Here is a 23,715-nt window from a genome sequence, read left to right on the forward strand (position 1 = left end):
TTCATTAAAAGAAAACCACCTACACTAATTCTAGCTTTAAATGTATGTCAATAAGTAAAATTTTACAGAATCAGGTATAATAGATGTCATTGATACAGGATTCACTTAAAGGCGGTTTGCATTAAGATGAGTATACAGGATGCTCATGCAGTTTCTATTTCTCTTTATTAATGAAGGAAGATAATCACACTAGTGACATAAAATTTGGAGAATTGAGAGGTTTCAGAGCTTTTTATATGTGACAATAAATAACCAGCTGGAAAGGAAGGAGAACAGAATTCTAACAAGCCATTCTTATAAATACACACATGGTTTAGTAAAATTGTCCATAAATAATATGAGGGATGACAATTAAGTTCACGAACTTGTTGCAACAATGTTGCTAACCTTTGTTTGATATCAGAGGGATTATTCATTATGAATTTGTACCAACTGGACAAATAGTTAACCAGGTTTACTATTTGGAAGTGCTGAAAAAGCTGCATGAAAAAGTTAGATGAAAATGATCTCAGCTTTTTGCCAACAATGCATAGCTCTTACATAACGGCAGTGCACCAGCTCACACAGCACTGTATGTGAGGGAGCTTTTAGCTAGAAACAAATAACTGTATTGGAACACCCTTCCTACTCACCTGACCTGGCCCCCAATGACTTTTTTCTTTACCCGAAGATAAAGGAAATATTGAAAGGAAGACATTTTTATGACATTCAGGACATCCAGGGTAATACGACGACAGCTCTGATGGCCATTTCAGAAAAAAAGAGTTCCAAAATTGCTTAGAAGGGTGGACTAGGCACTGGCATGGGTGCATAGCTTCCCAAGGGGAGTACATTGAAGGTGACTGTAGTGATTTTCAGCAATGAGGTATGTAGCACTTTTTCTCGGATGGGTTCTCAAACTTAATTGTCTGACCTTGGTAAATCTCAAAAACAGGAGATGTTTTTCTTTTGGTAATTGTATTAAGGTAACCAATGTTTGTTTCCTGAATTCCATTCTTTTTTCCTCCATCCCCCTTTATACTACCTGTTCATACACTTAACTGGGCAGGAAGCATATGAGATAGGTAATTATTAAAGGGGATCAGAATATGACATCCCAAAATAGGCCACTTTGGCATAAGGGTTGTTTTGAGCTGAAAGCCATTGAGAAAAAACTGACACAGGAGGAACTCTCTGTCTTCCCCTTTTCTGACTAAATATCTACATACTAAAAACAGCATACATTTCCCTTTGTAAAGGTGACATAAATTTTCACTTGTAAATATGTCTCCTTAAGGGTAAATGTTTCTGGAGAAGACTCTTATTACCAAAAAAACGACCTGAGTCTGCATGACAAACCTTACTAAACAACCCTCATCTACCACTTATTTGCTAGTAAACTTCCAACAATTTGTTGCTGTTAGGAGTCCAAACTTCCCCTTTCTTTTTCTAGTCACAATTTATTGCCCTTTGATAAATTGGTATATAATCCTCCTAATATAACTACTTCTTTGTGTTTTCACCTCTTTTCTGTGAAACACTCCATCACGCCTCTCCCCTCCCTCCTATGAAAAACGTCAATAAAATTTTTATGCCTTTTGCTCTGTTAATCTGTCTTTTGTCAATCTAATTCACAAGCCTCAGGTATAAACCCTAAGAGGGTTGAGAAACAGTTTTATTTTTTCTCCTTTCCACACTGTCAATGTTTATCTAAGGGCAGACATGCTATTAAGGTCATAAGAAGATAAGAATATGAACCGTGACCAAAAAATATGGTGACTGTTTAAATTTTAAAAATTTATTACAGTAAAAGACACATTGCCATTGATCCCCATCAAAATACTTCCCCTCTCTTCGAACACACTTATCCTATAGTTCTTGCCAATTTCTGAGGCAGTTCTGGAAGTCCTCTTTTGTGAGTGTCTTCAGTTGAGCTGTCGTGGTTGCCTCAATGTCCTGAATCAATTCAAAATGTTTTTCTTTCATGGTCATTTTGACTTTGGGGAAGAGCTAGAAGTTGTATGGTGCCAGATCTGGTGAATAAGGTGGATGAGGATGCACTGTCATGTTTTTATTTGACAGAAATTGCTGTATCAGAAGTGATGTGTTACATGGAGCATTGTCATGATGGAGAATGACATAAAGACAGTTCTTATCAACTCTGGCTCACTTTGCTCTGTGCTTCAGGTCAGCCAATAGTACCTCAAGTCTGAGTTTACCTGTGAAATTCAAGGACTTCCTCTGTATGATTCTTTAAGCTTTCCTTTAGCTCTAATATGTCCATGATTAATTAACAGAAAGGGTCTTCACTAAAATCAATCAGCATTACTTGGATCTGAATCAGTGGTTAGTAATTGAAACTCCAGTTAATTTTTATATTGTAGGGAAATCAAACTACTGGGAGTGTCTTTTCTGCTTTTTTTTTCTTTTTTATTTTTTCTGAAACACAATTGTTGTCTTTCATTTACTACATAACTGTTTTCATTACACTCACCAAAACTGACTGCAAATTACAGAAAGTGTAGAAGTTGACTATTTTAAGTGAGACTCACAGATGGTCAACATGATTGTCAGAACAATTACTGTGGTAAACTAAATTTTGCATTAAATAAGAATTATAGAAACAAGTATTCTATTTCCAGAAATGTATTCTACATTTTTAAAAATCTGCAAGCAAGGGTCCAACAGCTGTTTTTTATCTGGAGTAAATGATTATAAATATTTAAATTAGACTTTTTTTTTTTTTTCAAATAGACACTATTCAAAAACTACAAGATCTTGTCTATTTTATGTAACTATATTTTTCCAACAACATAATATTTTTATACAGATGTCTTCTTTGACTCTGGTAATAATACTAGATACTAGTTCCTTTTTCATTTATTAGTAAATCTTACACAATTATGTAGAAATAGTTTGCCCTGGACATACTAAAATTTGACAAATAAGATTCAAATGCTTTGGGTTTTTTTTCCTATCTGAACAGAAAAAGCCTTACAATCCAAGAAATAGCAACATAATAGGGGTTCTTCAGCAAAGATCAGCTCAGTTCAAGATAATCATACCAATATGTTACAAATTGAATACTCTTCCTGTTCCAGTGAAACAAACCACAAAATATATAAAGGCCTCAATGCCGATGACATTTTGGTTTAAATTATTTTCTTTTGTAGACCATGTGTGTTCCTTCCCTTGACAGACAACAGATCCCATGAAGGCAATTACATTTTTAGATTTTTCTTCTTTGGGGTCAGTGGTATAATTATAAAAGTTTGTATAGCTAAGTTGGTAAGTGGTATATTTATTTAATTGTTTACCACTTGAATTGGGGCCAGCTTTAGCAGAACAAAAGCCTGAGACGAGTGTTCCATCAGATCCATCATAATTTATGGTTGGCTGGATTTGCTACAGCCAAATCTGGCAGAATAATACCACAGTGACCCAGGAATTCCCAGCTCTTGGCATATGCCTTGGTCATAATTGCTCAGTCCTAACAAACAAAGCTTATCATATCATGGACCTATCAATGTTTGTTTCCCACATGTGTGGTTCAATTAGTCTAGTCACCATATTGTGTATAACCACCAGGAATATTATTTAATTATGCAAAATTGAGTATCAAGTATATGTAATATTAATTTTGAATTAGCTTAAATATTACCTACAGTGCATATATGAATGAGGACTTCCTTTGCAAACAATGTTTGAGACTATAGCAAGCATCATACATTGTGGATGTATTTCTTTTCCTTTTCCTTTTTGTCTTTTCTTCTTTGGCTGGTTTATTTATAAAACTTGTTGGATTCTTCCTATCTCCCTCAGATTCTTTAAATACATAAACATTTATTGAGCATTTGTTTTGGACCCAGGTCCATAGTAGGTCTTAAAAGTGCTATAATAATAAACCAACAGATGATTATGCTGTCATTGTGCCAAAGAAAAAGACTGTGTCATAGCTTCAGTCCCTTCCACATCACAGGTGATCAATAAATATTATCTCTCTATCATCTATCTATCTATCTATCTATCTATCTATCTATCTATCCATCCATCCATCCATCCATCCATCCATCCATCCATCCATCCATCCATCATCTATCTATCATAGATAAGTAAATCATCGCTAAATGAATGAATTATCTCAGTGTAGATTGCCAGTTTTAAATGGTCATAAAGTGAAAGATTTTCTCCTGGGATGTAACTCACATTAAGAATAAATTAAGCACCATAAGCAGCTACAATGACAATTAACTAGAAGAGTACTTAAATTAGATTATTTTGATTGCTTGACAAAATCCAATACTTTAAAATGAGTAAAAGGGATTCACAAATAAAGTGGCAGGTGAAATCTTGAGGTTAATGTAAAATATCATTGAACTCTGAAAAGTGCCTTTTTTTTTTTTAAAGTCTGATTAGGCTTTGAAAACAGGAGGTCTTTGGGGATGATTTTTCAGATGCATGCAAATTTCAGGCCTGTGAAGAATTGTATATGTTTTTATAAAGGAGGATTTGTATTATTGTCTTATGGCTTGTAGAAATTGTCTTATTAATGGAGGATAGTAATAACTGGTTTCCATTAAGAATGTGTTTTGTTTTGTTTTGTTTTTTAAGTAACTGTCAACACTTTAAAATAAAAGAGCTACCTTTGTCATCTGGTTAGCTCATTTGTATACTTGGTTTATAAAGAAAGATGCAAGCATAATCTTCACAGCTAATGAGAGGAAACATGTGCCAAAGAAAACTAGATCAGTAGTAGAGGCCTACATCATTTTAGGGAAAGGAAATTGAACAAACATAGTCAAATACCATTCCTTTCTATCCATTGCCTGATTACTTTTTGGACCTCATCCCCAAAGGATGTGAAAAGCATGAGCACCTGGCACTAGCATGCTGGAAATGAAAATCCATTGGAAATTACAACCTAAACAGGAAGTTCAAATACTCATATTTCCTCTACTAGATTGTTTTTTTTTTTTTTTCTCCTGTACAAAATTTTCATCCTTAAAATGGATTATACCACACAACACCCAAACCCACAGCAAGCAGTCCTGAGTTTCTGCATTCTTGATATGTACTCTCTGGGTATTTCTGGTTGTGATTTCCTGTAGGGCGGTCCCACTTCTGTCCTTCTCTTACTATCTGTAATGTAGGCCCAGATCCTCTTTCAGCAGAATGACTGGAATTTCATGAGCCTTCCTTCCTATCGACATGAATTTCCTATAATCAATTTCAAATCTCAGCAAGAGTCATTCTCTGTACTTAACTTCTCAGTTGTAACTTTTTCTTAAATGTTTATTGATATATTAGGTTGGTGCAAAAGTAATTGAGGTTTTCACAATTATTTTTAATCTTTTAAACTGCAATTACTTTCGCACCAACCTAATATAACATGTACCATACGTAAAGTATACAAATCATAATTATGCTACTCTATATATTTTCACAAAGGAAACATACTTTAGTACATACACCATAAATAGAAATAGAACAGTAGTAGCTATTCTTTTATTCCCACCTACACACCCACACCTTTAGCCATTCAGGTGGGTGTACTGGTGTACAGATGCCCTGGTTTTAATGTACATTCTCATGATGACTAACGACATCAAGGACCTTTACTTATGTTTAAAGGGCACTTTTCCTCTAAGTGTCTCTAATTTTTTTTCCTATTTCTTCTTGAGTGGTCTGATTTAGACTAACCATAAATTTTTTAGAGCTCTTTTATACATTCTGGATCAGAGAGCTTTATTATTTATATGTTGCAAATATCTCTCAGTCTGTTGCTTGATTTTTCATTCATTTAATGATGTCTTTTGATGAACAGTTCTTAATTCAGTCATCAGTTTTCTTTTTTCTTTTCACTGTTGTTCCTTTCTGGTTCATGCCTTTTGTGCCCTGTTTAGGGAAATTTTGTCTACACAAAAATTTAAAGGTAGAAACATATTCTTTTCTATTTTCAACATTAACAATAATGTCATCTGAATATAATGACTATTTTATTCTTCCTTTGAAATTCTTTTGACTTCTTTTTTTTTCACTGTCTTTCAGTATATTAAGTAGAAGTAGTAATAGTGAATATGCTTGCTTCATTGTTTGATCTCAGAGTTTTCAGTATTTTACCATTTAGTGTGAAGTTTGCTAAGAGTCTTTGCTAAAACTCTTTATTATGTAAAGAATATTCTCTTGTATTACTTGTTCACTAAGAGTTTTTATTATGATTGATAAATTATATCAAATGGTATTTATGCATATATTGAAATAAACATGATTTTTCTCCCATTTAGTCAATTACATTGATTGATTTATATAAATCTTATTCCAAGCTTGCATTCCTGTATTAAAGCTCAGTTTTGTTTTGTTTTGTTTTGTTTTGTTTTTCCCAGTTTGTTTTTGAGGAAGAGGGGCTTATGGGAATTGTGGAGCCTCTTGATAGTATTATCTTCTACCATAGAAAGTTTCCTTTATTCACTAGTAGGCAATGAAAGTGGGAACACACCAGTAATCCGTTTTAGAAAAGAGCAAAATCAAGTATAAGCTTGAGTTTTTCTATGACTTGGTTTAGTATTTAATGTCTTGTCTCCCAAGATGCAGTTCTATAGTTCTCCAGACCAGAGTGAGCCTTACAAACAACACCTCTAGGAACAAGATCCCAGAGAAAAAACAGGTGTGTTCAGACACCTTCTCAAAAGATTCATATGTATAAAATATAGCATAAAAATATCAGACAATTAGGGGTCCTAAGGATGTCTTTTCTCATTAATGATTATTTGAGAAAAATATGTGTGTTCTTAGAAACTTTGTAATCTCTCCAGGTTTGCAATTATTATGGTGTCCCCTATGTTTTTCTGTTGTAAATAGTAGTAGAAAAAACTTCAAAAATTGCAGAGGGTAGGAACTTCATATGGGGGTAGTTTGGGCAAGCAAGGATAAGGAAAGTGGGAAGGAAGGATTCCATCCCTACAGCCTTTCAGTATCCAAGGGGAGTGTATTCATCAGGGGCCTAAGGTTTTCTCACACAAGGAGCAAAGTTCTGACCTGAGCTCAGAAGGGACCTGGGACTCAGCAGCTCAGTGGATTTGGGACTTGTTCTCAAGACATAGTCCTCACCGAAAAAGCAACACTTTCAAAATGTAGACTTACATGAATAGCTCCTGAGAGATTTGTAATAACAACTTTATTCTGTTGAACCTAGGCATAATCAAGACAATTCTGGATGCAATAAATTTCATTAATGTAAGTTGTATAGGAAGGCAAGTCTACCTAGGTATCATTTGATATTATCAATTTGTTTTTATTTGTTGGGATCAGTTTAGTGTAATGTGTATGTAGGTGCCTAATGCATTGATTGACATATTTGAGAGACTATTTGCTTACCATAACATCTTCTGATTTTATAGTAAGTCTCTATTTGTACGTGCAAATTTGTCCAGTTATGAAATATTCAAACTTACTTTTCTCTTATTTTTTTTTCTTTTTTCTTATTTTTAACACCTATGACTTTCGGACTCTTGCTAGTAGGATCATCACAGAAGGTAGAAAAAGTGAAACTTTGCACTAAGTATCTGGGATAGATGTACAGAATTGCCTCTTTGGGGTTTTATTAATTACTGTGAGCAATTCTGTTAGATGGCATCTACAACTTTTCTTCCTACCTGGCTGACTACTTCTCGATAATCTCCTGAAAGGAGATGTCAGTCACCTATTAAAAGTATCTACTCCCACAGGAATCTATCCTCTTCCCTGACTAATGCTTTCAATATCTGCACACAGCTTTGCTGAAGGCAGCCTCTTGTAACTAAGTGACAACCAGATACCCTTTTTCAGAGATTACGCAAATATCTCAAAGTTCAAATTTCTGAATCAAAATTTATTTATGCCCTAAATTTGCATCTATATCTATACCTATATCTATATCTATATCTATACCTATATCTATCTACACCATCACTTATCTCTATTTTTCATCTTCTACCAATGTAGCCATCTATGGATTGATAATGTGTCATATCTTTTTCTCTCCTTCCCAATTGCTAATACCTAAGTTTAAAACTCATTACCTGTCAAGTGGATTATTCTTGTAGTTTTCCCAACTGCTTTTCTTTTTGCTTTAAGCTTGGATCCAACTACAATTCATTCTCCATGCTGCTTCTAGACTGACCTTTTTAAACATTCAAATCTGATCATACTATTAGATATTTTAAAACCCTGCAGTGACTCCCTATAGCTTTCAGGACAATAATAAAATGTCATTGCTTAACATAGAATATCATTTGTTATTCGGCAATTCCTTTTTTATGCTATTTATTTATTTATTTATTTATTTATTTATTTATTTTTATTTATTTGGAAGCTCATGAAAGTCCTCTGTCTTGCACCCTTACTGCATTAAATAGTATCTACTCAATTTCCCAAAACACAGTACAAGCTTTTCATAGTCACCTATTTGGATTTAGAAGTCTTTTTTCAGTGCAGTTTATAGAAGACTCTATTAGCGCATTGCCATACTTTATTACACAGGTATTTCTTTTTTTTTCTTACTCTCAAATTAAGGCTCAATGACTTTGAGAACATTATTTGACAGTGTAGCCTAGGAAAATAGCTTAATACCTAGCATATAATTGATGCCTAATAAACTCCTGCTGTAATTGTGGATAAAGAAATTTATGTTTAATTATTGTATATTTTTAAATGTAAAAGAATCCATTTATAATTCTAAAAAGTAGATATAGGTAAGAGAAAATGTTTTCAATCCATAGAATACAACTGTAATCCTTCCTCGCTGACTGAAGGGGATTGGTTCCAGTACCCCCCCCCCCACCCTATACCAAAGTCCATAGATGCGCAAGTTCTTTTATATAAAATGGCATAATATTTGCATATAAACTATACACTTTTTCCAGTATACTTGAAATGATCCCTAGATTACTTATAATACTTAATACAGTGTAAATAGTTGTTATATTCTATTGTTTAGAGAATAATGACAAGAAAAGAAGTCTGTACATATTTAGTATAGACACAACCATTGTAGACCTAACTACATAGTGCATGTCAGCAACAACGTAATTTTTTTTTGGAATATTTTCAATCAACAGTTGGTTGAATCCATGGATGCAGAACCCATGGGGAGCAGACTGTATAAACCAAAAAGGGTTGACAAATCAAAAGGAACTGTTTACCTAATGTGACCACAATGTGATGAATGATGAAGAAAGGATATATCCTTTGAAATGCTGTATCTAATTGTACAATAAAAATGCATAGAGTTATAAAATTTAATGTAAGCTTTTTTATTTTAATAACATATGCAAACTTTTTAAACAGGGATTTGGTAGAATTGCTTTTATATGGTTCTTTTAAATTTGCCTCTTATGTTAGGTCTGTTAATTGATTCAATAAGTTTTGCAAATCAAAAAATAACCAATGAGAAGTTGAGTTGTCAAATACCTCTTAATTACAGTAATTTGGAGAAGTCTGGAAGATGACCCTGAGGGCACTTGGAAACACAGATTTTTCTTTACTGCACTGCTATAGTTTTGTTAATGTGGCTTGTGGTTATTTAGTTAATTAAGAAGAATTGTTTATATAAACAACAGGCTTTCTGAATAAAATATTTCCCATAACTCAAAGGCAAGGATTTTGCCTTTGTTTTTAAAGTCACAATTGTATATGATAATTAAGTTCTTGTTAATAGTGTCCTAAAATTCCAGTAGTAGGGATAAAAGAATCTTATCTTTAGTCAAGCCCAGACATAAAAAAGAGAACCTCGGATGTCTTGTTTTCAAATGATTTCCAGAGGATATACTTGTGTGTGTGTGTGTGTGTGTGTGTGTGTATCTCCATTCATATGTAAAGGATCAGAGGGATATATATATTTAATGGCAATGTATTCAATATTGTCTTGCCTTTATTTTGTTATAACCTGCCTCTGTAAGACTATTCAAAATGGGATTTTTTCTCTTGTTCTCCATTTAAATTTATTCAATGTGTATAGTAAATGTATCTACATTTAATGCTATAATTTACTATACATAAGTTCTGTTGTTCCCATATGACCTGCTTTAAAACATCAGAACTTAAAATATATTCATTCAAAAACATCTCCCCCAATAGGACATATTAAAAGGTATGCATACATTTCTCATAGTAGCACTGGTACAAATTCCTTCCAATTTAAATATGTCAAAGTTATAATTATAGTAAAATGCAAGCAAATGCCAGAATAGCTCTGAGAGGTTTATCCGTTTAAACTGCAAATTTCGCTCTTTTACACAAGCAGGTTTAATTTCAATGATTTTCACAGTGTAGGAACTAATTAATTAGTTAATAATGCATGAAGCCAGTAGAATATTATCAGTGCTATATCCCAGATAGAAATCTAGAACAAATGAGGAAGCTTACATTTAACTTGACCCTTTTAAACGTGAAAACGTCACGCTTTACTTGTCCTGTTACATTTTCATCATGTATCCTCTGTGTCTTTGGTTGTCCCCCACTGCACCCTCTACACAACTACAGAATTTTTAGACTGCTAGGATAGAACAGTGAGGCGACAACAATTTGACAATGACAAATCATTTAATGGGCTTGATCAAGCTTATTTTAAAAACTAAAGTCATTCTTTACTGTGATAGCTCATTATCTTGTATGGGCTGCTAGTATCCACTTGCACAATTGTCTCCTTTATTAAAACAAGTGGAAACCTGATGGTGTGAGAGAGTTAATGCCCCAAACCCAGCATCTCCTCCTCTCCCTACACAAGCGTACTAAAGAAACCAAACAACCTGAACTCTTTGTCCTTCCAGGTTACACTTATTATTCCCAAAGTGTTATATAAAAGCTAAATAACAATCATTGACTGCATTCAGTTCTTTCACATCTATTCTTATCTAGCCATGATGCTAAGTTGACAGGTGCAATTTACTTAATGCTCTGAAGTGTTATCACTCTTCTATAACTTATGTTTTTATGATCATCTTTATACATAAAGGAGCCCAAAAAAATCTACAAATTAAAATCTGTGATACTTATTTAATTCATTGTTTTTTTCTTTAAGTTTAGGGCAAAATTCAAGTTTCTTCCTCTCTGCGTCTCATTTATCATTAGCAAATAAGGCAATGTGTTGCAATGTAAGTGTCAGTTTTGTCTGTATTTAAGGAGTATTTTTTCTCTGAAAGATCTAAAATGGAGAAAGGACAAACTTCCATTCTTAGAAATGGAATTGTAATTCTTATGTCTCACTTCAAATAATAGAAATAGAAACCTAATCATAAGTAGGTGTTCCTTCTTCAAGGTGCCCATGTCTTGTTCTATCAGGTGAGTGCTGAGAATTATGGAGTTGCACTTTGAAAGCAACATTAAAAATAACCTAATTAAAATATCTACCTATTACAGTAAGAAAAGTAGCTAAACTCCATTCCCAGATGAGGGAGACTGGTTCAGAGGAGGTATCAGCCCCTGGTACTATCATACCCATGCTTGGCTAAGGGGTGGGGTAGATTATGACTGCTGTCAGAATAGCCTTTATCTGAGAGTGTGAGTTCCAAATATGGAGACAGAAAAAGTGGATACCTAAAATATGATATGTTAAAATAGTCATACATATTATGAAAAATTTTATTAAGGAATCAGGAAATCAAAAGGAGAGAAATAGAAGAGCATGCTCATGAAAAAGCATCCTAAAGAATTCTAGATCCTTACATCTCCCTTTACCAAAAACTAGGATTGAAGGGAAGGTCACGATGTGCCCTTATGGATCTGTAGTGCACAGAACAAACACAAATTTCAGGTTGTTTCTTAATAACAGTCCAGAAAAGTCTTAGTTTTACCTATAATTTAACGGAATCAATGAATAATTCATTCCACATTTGGAAATTTCCTTTAATTCTATGCATTTACTACTTCATTTAACAATTATTCATTGTAGTTGCCAGAGTAGCTGCTGGAGATACAAGTAAGGATATAATGGACAAGTTTCTTGCTCTCACAGAGCTTCCAATTTAGTGTGGGAATGAGATAATGAAGGAATTACAATACAGTGCCACAAGTACAATTCACGGTGATGGAAGAACAGAGCGCTCATAAGAACACAAATCAGAGACCATAAGTAAAGTTTTAGAAGGTAGTGGCAGTGAGGAATTTCCATCAATAATATGACATCTAAACTATAATCTGAGAAGTGAGTAGTGTTAACTAGGTGGAGAGGAGAAAGAAGATTGTGTCAAAAAGAGTTTTGAATGTGCTGTTGATGGTCAAAGAGGAAGCAAGTTACATTCAATGAAGAAAGTCATCATGAGTATGGTTGAGGCATGGAATTACAGGATGATTGGTGAGAGATGGAACGGGTATGGTATGTATATTTAAATGTAAAATTGTCATTCTGTGGTAGTGGCAGAATTGTATGTGTGTGTGTGTGTGTGTGTGTGTGTGTGTGTGTGTGTAATTATAACTCAGTCTGAATACATTCTACTCTAAAGAAATCAAACAATCTAAGCTCTGTGTCCTTCCAGTCTATATTTAATATTCCCAAAGAATAATTTCAACAAGATCCTAAACAAGCAAGATTGAGGATTAGATGTTGAAATATGGGAAAAATGCTAAAGTAATCTCAGCCAGACCTTGAAGAGATCCTTTAATTTGCAATGTGAAGAACATTCTACCCACCAGAAGCCTTCCCTCTACCTTTCTCTTCTCTCTGTCCTTCTGTTTCTTTGTTCATTTAATACTTCTTAACATAGTGGCATTTTCAAAATAGTATCAGCTGCAGAGGCAGACTGATTGATTTTTCCCCTAATTTACTATAATTCTTGATTTCCTTTGCAAATTTTAACTTACTCTACACAAATGATTCAATTTGAAAGTGGAAACTTGGTTTTCAGATGCCTTTCCCATATTTAAGTGCAAGCATTTGATTTCTAATGTTACTGCCCAGTACTTTACTGATAGGCAGCTCGTCGCACAAGCAACAAAACCACAACCCTTTGGGACATAAATTGTAAACTAATACAGAGAAAGCAACAACAGAAGTATTTTCTGTACATTCAGCACTTGGCATTTGTAGCATTTTTCAAGCAAAATTTATGAAAGAAATAGGACACCATTTGGCAGTAGGTTTTGAAGGAAGACGTGTTTAACTATTGTAGGCTATTATTTTTGTTGTTATATCCCTTCAGAAGTTGTTGAATAATAATTTAGCAAAGACAGCAGTTTATAGTTGCAAAAATAAACTAAAGCAAGATTTTTCTCTTCACCCAATGTTACAATCAAATTTTAGTAAATGTGACTTTCCTGAATCAGTTTTTGCCATACACACATGCGTATAATCTGGCTAAACCTTAGAGAAACACAGCCTTAAGTCTACTTTAATGGATTTGTGATATTCAGGAAACTAGACTCTATCAAGCTCTTCCATTCACCACATGGACAACGAAATAGTTATCAGAATCAAATGAAACAAAAGATGGAGAATGATTTTATTTTAGTTTTTGGGTCAGGGCCTAGTCATCCATATGTGCAACCCATGTAGAAATGTATATTTGAATATATCATCACTTTATTTTCTGATATCATCCTCAGTAGAGTGAGTCAAAAATGATAATTTCCTCAGTGATCTGTTTTTTTCTAGCGGCGAATAAATACAGTATAAATACAAGCTGCCAGTAGTATGCATTGGGTTACTCAGTCTCTCCTCACTTAATAGATATTCAACTACAAAATTTGGATATAAATAACAATTCTGCAATTCACACAGATATATTTTGTATAATAAAAATAAATTAAACAGAAGGACATTACTATCTTGAACTTGACACAAAAATTATGTAAGGAATGAAAAAGATGAAATAGTATCTCCATTTGAAAAACATATTTAACTGCCCCTTCTTCTCATACACATACAAAACGCATCATATAAGAATATTATCCTATCTAGGTTTAATTGATAAAGCCATCTAAAATATCATCTGACAAGGACTTGAGTAGTCTTTGCCAACCTGGCATGTATTCATCCCTTTTCTTCCTTTTCTTCTTTTTTCTTTTGTGTTGGTGGTTTGGGAATTATCATACTAATTTCCCTTGGAAATTCACCATTTCTTCATCCTATGTAGTTGAGGTGAGCTTGAAGCTACCTAACAGCTTCACAGGTGGGCATATGCCCAAAGCCAGGTCAATGAAACTCCAGGACTTGTATTGAAACAAATGAAAAAGAAAAGCACTCTCTCCTCTTCTGGTGCTCAGCTATGAGAATGTGCACCTAAAGCTCTTTAGGTCTTCTGGAATGGAAGAGACTGCCTAAAAAGTAAGCTGACAAAGAGGAAATAAGTAGCCAACAGATGGAGGGAGATGATTCCCTTATAATATTAGTTTAGGACCCTGATCTAACCATGCCTAGCCTTTACCAGCTTGTTGTATAAAATTGTCTGGTTTTGCTTAAGGCAAGTTGAGTAGATTTGTTGTTGTTGCTTGTAACTAAAAAAGTTCTAGTTAATACACCAGTATCATTCTCATTAAGTGGACCAGAAACTTCCCCCAAAGTACTGCTTTCAGCCAAATTGACTGAATAAGTCTCTCAGAAGTAGTTCTAGAAATTGGGAGTACAAGAATGTTTATTTGTATGAAAATTTTATGAGAACTGCTGATTTACAATATAAGTTCAACTGTATGAGTCATATCATGTTTATCTTTGTAATTCTTTACCTTATATTTGGTCTAGCATGTAATTAATAATCATTATTGAATAAAGTGTCCACAAAGTTCCATATATTAGTTGGAAATAGACATACAAAAAGTTACTCTCCTTTCAGGAGAACAGATATCATGTAATCAAATTATTGTAATAATCTACATTTTTCTCTTGTCCATAAGATATTAAAAGATGTTCCCAGGAATTAAAAAAGGGGTTACAAGTTGAAGTAAATTTGGGAAATTGCTGACTATTATTTTAATTTTAAAAATTCTCCAAATACATTAATGCATTAAATATTCCTAGAGTCCCGTTACTTGATAAGGCAAGTCTAGTCTGACAAACTTGCAAATGGAAACTTTTAAACAATGAAACATTAATATCTCACATGAGCATTCCACATTATCACTACTAGAAAAGCTGCAGCATCACACGATAAGGACAATACATTGGGATTGGACAAAAGGACTAGGGTGAAGTCATAAGAAAAGGATATTTAGCATAGCTCTTGAGGTGTTTTTGAGAGTGTGTCAGGAAGAACAGGTATTTAGATATATTGGAGGCCAAGGGCAAAGTGTGTGGAAAACATATACTTTTGCCAGCCCTATTGTACAGAGAAGGACAAAGATTCTTGACACTAATTCTCAATATGGTGTATTCTTGTCAGTGCTAATTATTAACAGTTTCTCCTGTTATGTGTTATTTTATTCAATTCTTGTAAGTCTATGAAAACTCTGATCTTTCCTTCTTCCCCCATCCTTTTCCCTGCTTTCCTTCTTTCCTTCCATCCTTTCTTCCTTCCTTCCTTCCATCTTCCTTCCTTCCTTCCTTAGTTAAATGCTACCACCACCACCACCCATAATAATGATAACAGCAACATTTAAGATACTACATGCCAGGTAGGTTTCTAAGGGTTTTCTCTGTTTAAATCCTTTAACTCTTTACAACAACCTTGAAAGGTAAGAACTATTATTATCCCCATTTGATCCCAGACAATCAATGAAATACTTCAGTACTCATTGTACTGAGACAGAAAAATGTTAATTAGACACCCAAGATCACAAGACGGCAGAACGAGATCCAACCCAGGACATCTGGCTCTAGCGTCTGCATCCTTTAATGTCATTTTTCATTACCTGCAGCACTAACCTGGGTATATGCATATGTTGGTGAAGAAATAGAAAAGTCCCCATACCCTGGTTCATTTATAATCTGTGAAGAATATTGACCAAAAGAAAAACAAAACACAAAAAATATAATCTCAAAATAGGACTCCATCTCCTTTCCCACTCCCCATTCCCCAGCCCAATGAAGCAAGTTGAGCACAGTGAAGAGGGGTGATAGGTTGTAAGGCAATACAAGGTCAATTGTAAATTACTTTGTGTGAACAACTTTCATTTCTATTATCAGGATTTACTTTTATGACTTTTGCAATGCTGTACCTTGGTAGTTTATGAAAACTGATTCTCTGTAGTTAATGTGATAAAGTTTCCTTAAATATCCTAAAAGATTGCAACAATATGAGGTCGGACAATTAAGTTCACAAAATCATCCTAGAAAAAGTGCGACATACCTCATTGCTGAATATCACTATAGTCACCTTTGAAGTACTTCCCTTGGGAAGCTATGCACTGATGCCAGCACCTAGTTCACCCTGCAAAACAATTTTGGAACTTTTTCTGGAGGGGCCATCAGAGTTGTCATCATATTACTGAATGTCATCAAAATGTCTTCCTTTCAATATTTCTTTTATCTTTGGGTAAAGAAAGAAGTTATTGCGGGCCAGATCAGGTGAGTAGGGAGAGTGTGCCAATACAGTTATTTGTTTACTGGCTAAAAACTCCCTCACAGACAGTGCCGTGTGAGCTGGTGTATTATGGTGATCCAAGAGCTATGAATTGTTGGCGAAAAGTTCAGGTCGTCTAATTTTTTTCACGCAGCTTTTTCAGCACTTCCAAATAGTAAACTTGGTTAACTGTTTGTCCAGTTAGTACAAACTCATAATGAATAATCCCTCTGATATTAAAAAAAGGTTAGCAACATCATTGCAACAAGTTTGCGAAATTGTCAGACCCCGTATGACATAAGAGGAACCAGGAAGGAAGAGGAGCTGGTAGTAGAAGACAAAGTGTCTGGGCAGAACCTGGAGATGCAAAACTGGGACAAAGGAGTAAAGAAAATAAGTAAGAAGTAACCTCAGCAAGTGCTTACATTGTGCTTGGTAAGTCCCTCCCCACTGTTTCACCTCTTATTTATTTATTTATTTATTTATTTATTTATTTATTTATTTATTTATTTATCCCAGGACAGGTAAAGGGAGTTGGGGATAGAAGTCCAAATAACTAGAGTTAAATAACCACTAAACTGGTCTCCAAACACCTACCACCCTTTTAACCTACATTAATTTTACCTACTTCCTCTCTCCCTCTCTTTTTTAAGTTCTGAGTAAATTTCTCTGCCCATTCTCAACAAAACTTATTCTTTTAAAATAAGTAATAAACTTTCCTGAAAAGTAAATTTTTTTCTAGCTGCTAGTTTAGTGCTTCTGGATATAGCACAGTCTTCAATGGCTTGATCATCTTTCCTCGTTCCCTTACTGGAGGGCATCATTGACTCCCACCTAGCCTCCTGAATAGTCCGAGTCTACTCCACTTATTTTGTTTCCCTGGAACCAAATCACAATAATGATTACTTAATCTTTTTTCCTTCCAAATATTTCTGAGGATAATACAAAGATTGTTACTTAGAGTGATTTAGCTATTGCGACATTAAGGCAATGAATGATTGGGATATATACAACCTTGAGATTTACTGTTTGAAAGCTCCAAATCTGAGTCATATCCATACTAATCTAGTTTAATATTGAAGAATCAGTGTTTAAAGCTGTTCATGTATGCTCTATTTTTTACAACGAGATGTGAAGTATGGTGAATAAAATAAAAATCAAAGATAATAACAGCAACAACACTATTTAAGCAAATACACAGGATCATGGGCCTTAACCAAAAAAGTGACATTCCTTGAACAGAACCACTCATTCAAGAGTCCAGCACCTTTGAATACCTATGAAGTGTTAAGACATGTGCCAGGCCTGAGAATGCATTAAACATACATTTTCCCACTTAATTGAGGCTATTCAATCAATCCTAAATTTATGATCATATTCTCTGCCCCAGAGAGCACATCTTCAATACATACTTTATAGAAGAAGTCCAAAGGGAAATGATTATGACACTTACAAAACAAAACAAAACAAACAAACAAACAAAAAACTTAAAGCTTACTTCAAGAGAATAATTAATAAGTTAAAAATGAAATTTTCCCAGTAAAAGATTACTCTTTCCTCTCGAAGGGCACTTGGAAACACCGGATGTGCATACAATAGGTTCACTTTCAAATAGAAGGAATCGAAAGTAGAGTGCCCAAGTAAGAAAAGCTTATGTTGACTTTTTAAATAATGCAATGAATAATCTAAGATTAAAATTGTATTGGTAGTATCAGAGTATTTAAATCTGATGATTGCTTTAGTCTTCACTGAACAGTTTACTTTCTTCAAATGCCAGTCATTCTCCAGATTTTATGACATAAAAGTAAATATATTCAGAAGAAATTTTTAAGCATTGTATGAAACACACCTTATAAAACTGAGTAAGAGTCAGTTCAACATTTAATCTCTTGGAAAATATACAAAATCCAATGATAAACTTTGGTTACTCACCAGAATTATATCGATACATTATATAAATCAACTGAATTTGGCACAAACAAAGGATGGAAACATTTTTTTTCCATATTATATAATTGAAGGTGACCTTATAGCATTAATGCCCATTAATCAATTGACCAAAAAAAAGGTAATGACTAAAAGTGTAGGTGTTTAGCTCTTCTTCAGCATATGACATTTTACAAAAAAAGAAAAAAGAAGAAGAAGAAGAAGATGACTATCCATGCAAACACACTAAGACCATTGAGTAATTTAGGTCATGATTAATGAAGTATGTAAATAATTTACATTTCCATGGAAACACTTTGAAATTTATCCAATTTACAGAGCACAGAGCATCACACATGAATGTTTGGAATCTCATTAAAACATAATATGAGTCTATGATGTATCAGCCAGATCTTGAATTCTAGAAAATCTCTCCAATTTTGAACAATAAAAATAGACATCAGTGTTATAAGGAAAGCTTAAGTCATATGTCAGCTTACCTGCTTCTCTTGGCCCCTGAGTTTATACTATTTACAGAGCCTTTATATCAAGAGGAAATCATTAAATAGATTGTCTCAATGGATTTCACATTTTTCCTCTAGAACATACTATGGTGTACATTTCATGTATTGCTCCTAAGCACAAACATGGAAAAAATGCATTTTGGAATACAAAAGGAACTTAGAAATAATCCAATTCTAGGCTCTCGTTTTGAACTTGCATAAGTTCAGCACAAGACAACTCTCCAACAGAAGTCCTTACTATCTTACTTCCCATGTGTCATTAATAATAGAGTTTGCAACTCACGGGATCGTGTCACTTGGTATCATAAAATCCAGCTCATTTTACCATTTTGGATATTCTCTAGAAATCCTATTTCCTCACTGTCATGCAGGGTGTCATGTGGGATCTCTGGTCCCGCTCCCCGCATAAGAATGCAGGATATGGTGAGGCCAAAAAGGAACACCCATGCAGCCATAGATAGGGGAGTCATACCACTGTATTCTCGCTGGCGGCTGGGTTGGAGACACAGGAAGCAGGAGCCCCACAATCCACCGTAATCTGCCCTCTGCTTCTCTGCCAACCGACCCCACTTGCTAACTGCAATCCGCGTACTAACTGCAATCCCCTTTGCTAGCTTAGCCACAGCAGTTATATTAGTGGCTAAAAGCTAATCGGTTATAGCTGATGACCAACTAGTCACAGCTGATGGCCATCTACTACCCGAGCCAGTACCTTTCCACGTGAGGCTGAGAGCCTGGAAACTGCTGCGTGGGACTCTGTCCCCACACTCACAGAATATTTTTTTTCTCTATTTAACATGTTGTTTTATGATACACCAAAGTGTTGTGCTATATTCCACTGTCCTGATTTTTTTTTAAATTAAAATAGAAAGAAATTGTCAGGCAGAAAGAACTGAATACTCCAAACAGCCTCAGTAATATGTTTGGGAGACATTTGGTTTCTTACCAAAGACACAGTCCAAGACGCTAATTGTAGTTATTTTCTTTTGAGAAATGGATGGTAAGAGACAAGATGATACCTAACCCTCATAACACAAAGTCATGAAATGTATTGATCCACCTCAAAACTGCTGCAGTTTCCATATATCAGGGCTTTCAAGTAGTAGTGTACTCTCTGTATATCATGCACATTAAGTCTTTATTAAAAATTCAATGAAATATTTATATCTCAGTTATAAATCCCTGATGGGAAGATGAATGCAATCAAGACATAGTGATTTTCCAATGTGAGTTTTATATATAGAACATTTTGTCATGGCAATGGATGTCTTTCAGTTTTAAAAAGATAATAGTTGTTAAGTGTCCTACATCTCAAGTGGGAATGACTTATTTGACCACTCTTCTTCTTCACTGCATCCCAGACCTATCCCCATCTCAAGAGTAAAATTGATTTACAAGAAAATTCCCAAAGGGACTATTTCAAATTTCCCAGTGCAATTTTGAAAAAAAATTTCAAATTTCCCTAGGTAATTCAGAAATAATTTCATAATAATGCATAATAAATTCCATGCATATTTTAAAGTTATAATACTTTCTATTAAAATTCCCAAGATAACATTTCTTACAGTAATTCCGTTGTGTAAGTACAAAGGCAATTGTCAGTAATTCGAAATGATGTCGACATTTGAAGATAAAAATATCTGTCTCTCCTGAGTTGCACCATCAGTGCTGCCGTCTTGCTCATCTCAGGGCCAGAATTCACAGAAAACAGAAAGTGGATGGAAATAAGGACACTGAGACCCAGGCCAAAGGACCCTCCTCCTGAAGAGTCACAATTAGATGATTCAGTTATAGGTTTCAGATTATTTAAATGGCTATATCTTTCTAGAAAATCTCTTCAGAATTAAGTGTATTTTGTGCCTGCCTTGAATACAAATAAAACCTGAAATAAAACTTATTTCCAAACTATTTTTTTAAAGTTACAGTAAACATCGGTATTTGATGAGAGAACATTTTGCTAGATGTCTTGTAAGTACTTTTAACAATATTCAGTGGGATAGATACTGGGATAAAATGTAACAATATCTTAAAGAAGTAAATTCAATATGCTTTTCCAAAGTAATTGATTTTGAGTTTCTTCATAAAACACAAGTTTACTTTACAACCAAAGTCTGCTCTAAGAAAGGCAAACGTATTGGAACAACCAAACTTGATCTCTCACTTATCCTGTTCCTCCCTCTGAATATCTCTGCTGATAATCTTTTTTCCTTCTAGATTGAAAATGTTCATAGTCATTGAACAAAAATGATACCTTGAATTATATCTTTTGCCAAATAATTTACAGTGCTACTTAGAAATGTTAAGTCAACAAATCATTCACACATAAACAGAGGATTTAAAATATAATCATTAGGATTCTCTACCTTGCATTAGTAGAAAAGGTAATAGCTTCTAAAATACAGAATAATGTTAAGATTTAATATCCCCAATACACTCTTGTATAACATAGTTCAATTTTTCAAGAGCATTTTAGTAAACATTTATTTCTATTTTTGCAAAACATTCACCATAATCCCCATAATATTAATCTGCCTTTACACGTTTATAAGATAGAAACTGAATAACTCTTACAGGACTAAGTAGACAAATTAGGCCAACAACATAGCAATAACTTATGTACAAACCTTCTTCAAAGAACACATAGTGTTTTAATTGATGACATTCCAAGACACTCATAAAGAATATCACCTACTCATTGTCTTCTTTATTTAATTCTATTCTTGAAATTTCTTAATTTGTGTTAAGTTTAAGGGAGGCAGAGAATAATGAAAAGGGACACAATCTCGTAAAACTGTCATCAGTATAGCTAGACACAATAAGCACGTTTGATATGGTAGGGGGGGCGGGATATTCAACATCCTAGGAAAAAAAATTTTAAAATTTTTATATCACAATTTTAAAAAATCAAGTTCAAGGAGAAATAGGGGAAGACAAAGGGAAACTATAAAATAAATATTTTATCGAGACAGTAAAACTCATCCTCTTTCAATAGTTTTACCATCTTTTATTCTTTAAACTTCCAAGGAATTGAAGTCTGTTAAAACCAAGGCCAAATATTGTGTGTTAGCCTGTCTCTAGGTTGTTCTACCACTACAATAATGTCATGGCAGAACAGTAAAGGTCTGACATTGGCTGTTTTTCCTCAAGAGCCATGCTTTCCCTCCATAAATGTTGTTTGATGAAAGTGTCCTTCCTTGTATTTCTCCCAATTCCCCTTCAACCTGTATTATAAATTAAACTGATTTCATCTCAAGTCTCGCCATTCTAAGCAGACTCCTCACAGATTAATTCTAGACACAACAGACTACTAGCTGAGACCTTGAAATAAAACTTGAAAGTGGTAAGTGAAATGTATAGGAATTCCAGATTTTACATTTCTCTTTGTTTTTCTTTTTTGTCTGAAAGAAAGAGTGAATTCTCAAACTTCCTTCATCCAATTCTGGCATTGAACATATATTAGAATTTCTCTGAAGATATGAAATCACAATTCTCAGTACAACTCAGATTAGCCAGCGTTTCTTAAATCTGATGATCTCTGATGCATTTATTATTTTATGGTCGCATTGCTAAACATCTCTATTACTCTACTAATTATCTCAAGTTTAGAAGAACCTTTTAATCTAAAGAAAAGTGTGGTTGCTGCCTCACTTTTCTTGTTTTCTGAGGTCAGTATAAGGAAAGTATATTTACTGGAATTGTGCTTGATTGTCATTTATTTAGCTTAAGAATATAAAGCTTTAGAATATAAAAGCAATTCCTGCATTCATTTCTCAGCATCCACTGTTGCCAGAAAATTGGTGGGAAACTTGGCTGTTAAGACAGCTGATATTCTCTTGGACAATTTCCAAAATTTAGATGAGTTGTTATTAAAACTAAAGTCTCTATAGTTTACATATACATATATGTCTCTGTATAGACATATAAGTTCTGATTATACATTTATGACAGAATTCCCAAGAAGTCTATGACCTTTCTGAACATTTGGCTACTTTTTCAAATTAACCATTTTAGGTACAAACTAAATAAAATAACTTTGTTTTGTCTGAATGTTTTCTGTATCTACTATACATCATAAAAACATATACATATTTAAATTCACATGAGGAACAAAGATAAATTCATGACCGTCAATAGCATTAGCTAGATAAAGGAAAATAGCTTTTCATAATTAAAACATTTTTCTGTGTTCTGTGTATTTTTTTATACCTTCAGTAAGTGTTTTCAAACAGTTTTAACATACTAACTCTAAAGCACAGTGCCAGACTTTGCAAAGACCAGGAAGACATGTAAAGCACAATGCCTGGTCTCAAGTTTCTCACATTCTTTTAAAAGGTAACATGAATCACAGAAAAATGGTATAAGTACCACCTGCACAGTAAAAAACAAACAAACAGCTATTTCAAAGGAGGAACGATGATATTCAGTTAGGAAAGTAGGGTCATCAAGGCCTATTTTGTGACTGAGCCTTAACCTTAAAGAATATAAAGACTTTTTCAATGGAAGAAATCTCAGTGGGTAGCATTCCAGGTGAAGAAAGGAGCAGGAACAAAGGTACAAAAATAAGGGACACACATAAAATAGTGACTAGTCAAGTTCAAACTCCAAAGCCTGACATGTGACATTGTTCAGGTTAGCTATTGTTGCATACTATGTAACAAGTCACCCAAAAACTCAGTAGCTTAAAACAGAAATCAGTTCATTGTCTATTAAGGTTTCTGTGGGTCAGGAATGGGGGAAGAACTTAGCTTGATAGTGCAGGCTTAGGGTCTCCCTGAAGTTGCAGTCAGACAGTGAGTAGCTGGAGCTGGAAAAGTAGGGGG

The sequence above is a fragment of the Rhinolophus sinicus genome, linkage group LG05 (assembly GCF_036562045.2).
Source record: "Rhinolophus sinicus isolate RSC01 linkage group LG05, ASM3656204v1, whole genome shotgun sequence".
NCBI classification, from domain to species: Eukaryota; Metazoa; Chordata; class Mammalia; order Chiroptera; family Rhinolophidae; genus Rhinolophus; species Rhinolophus sinicus.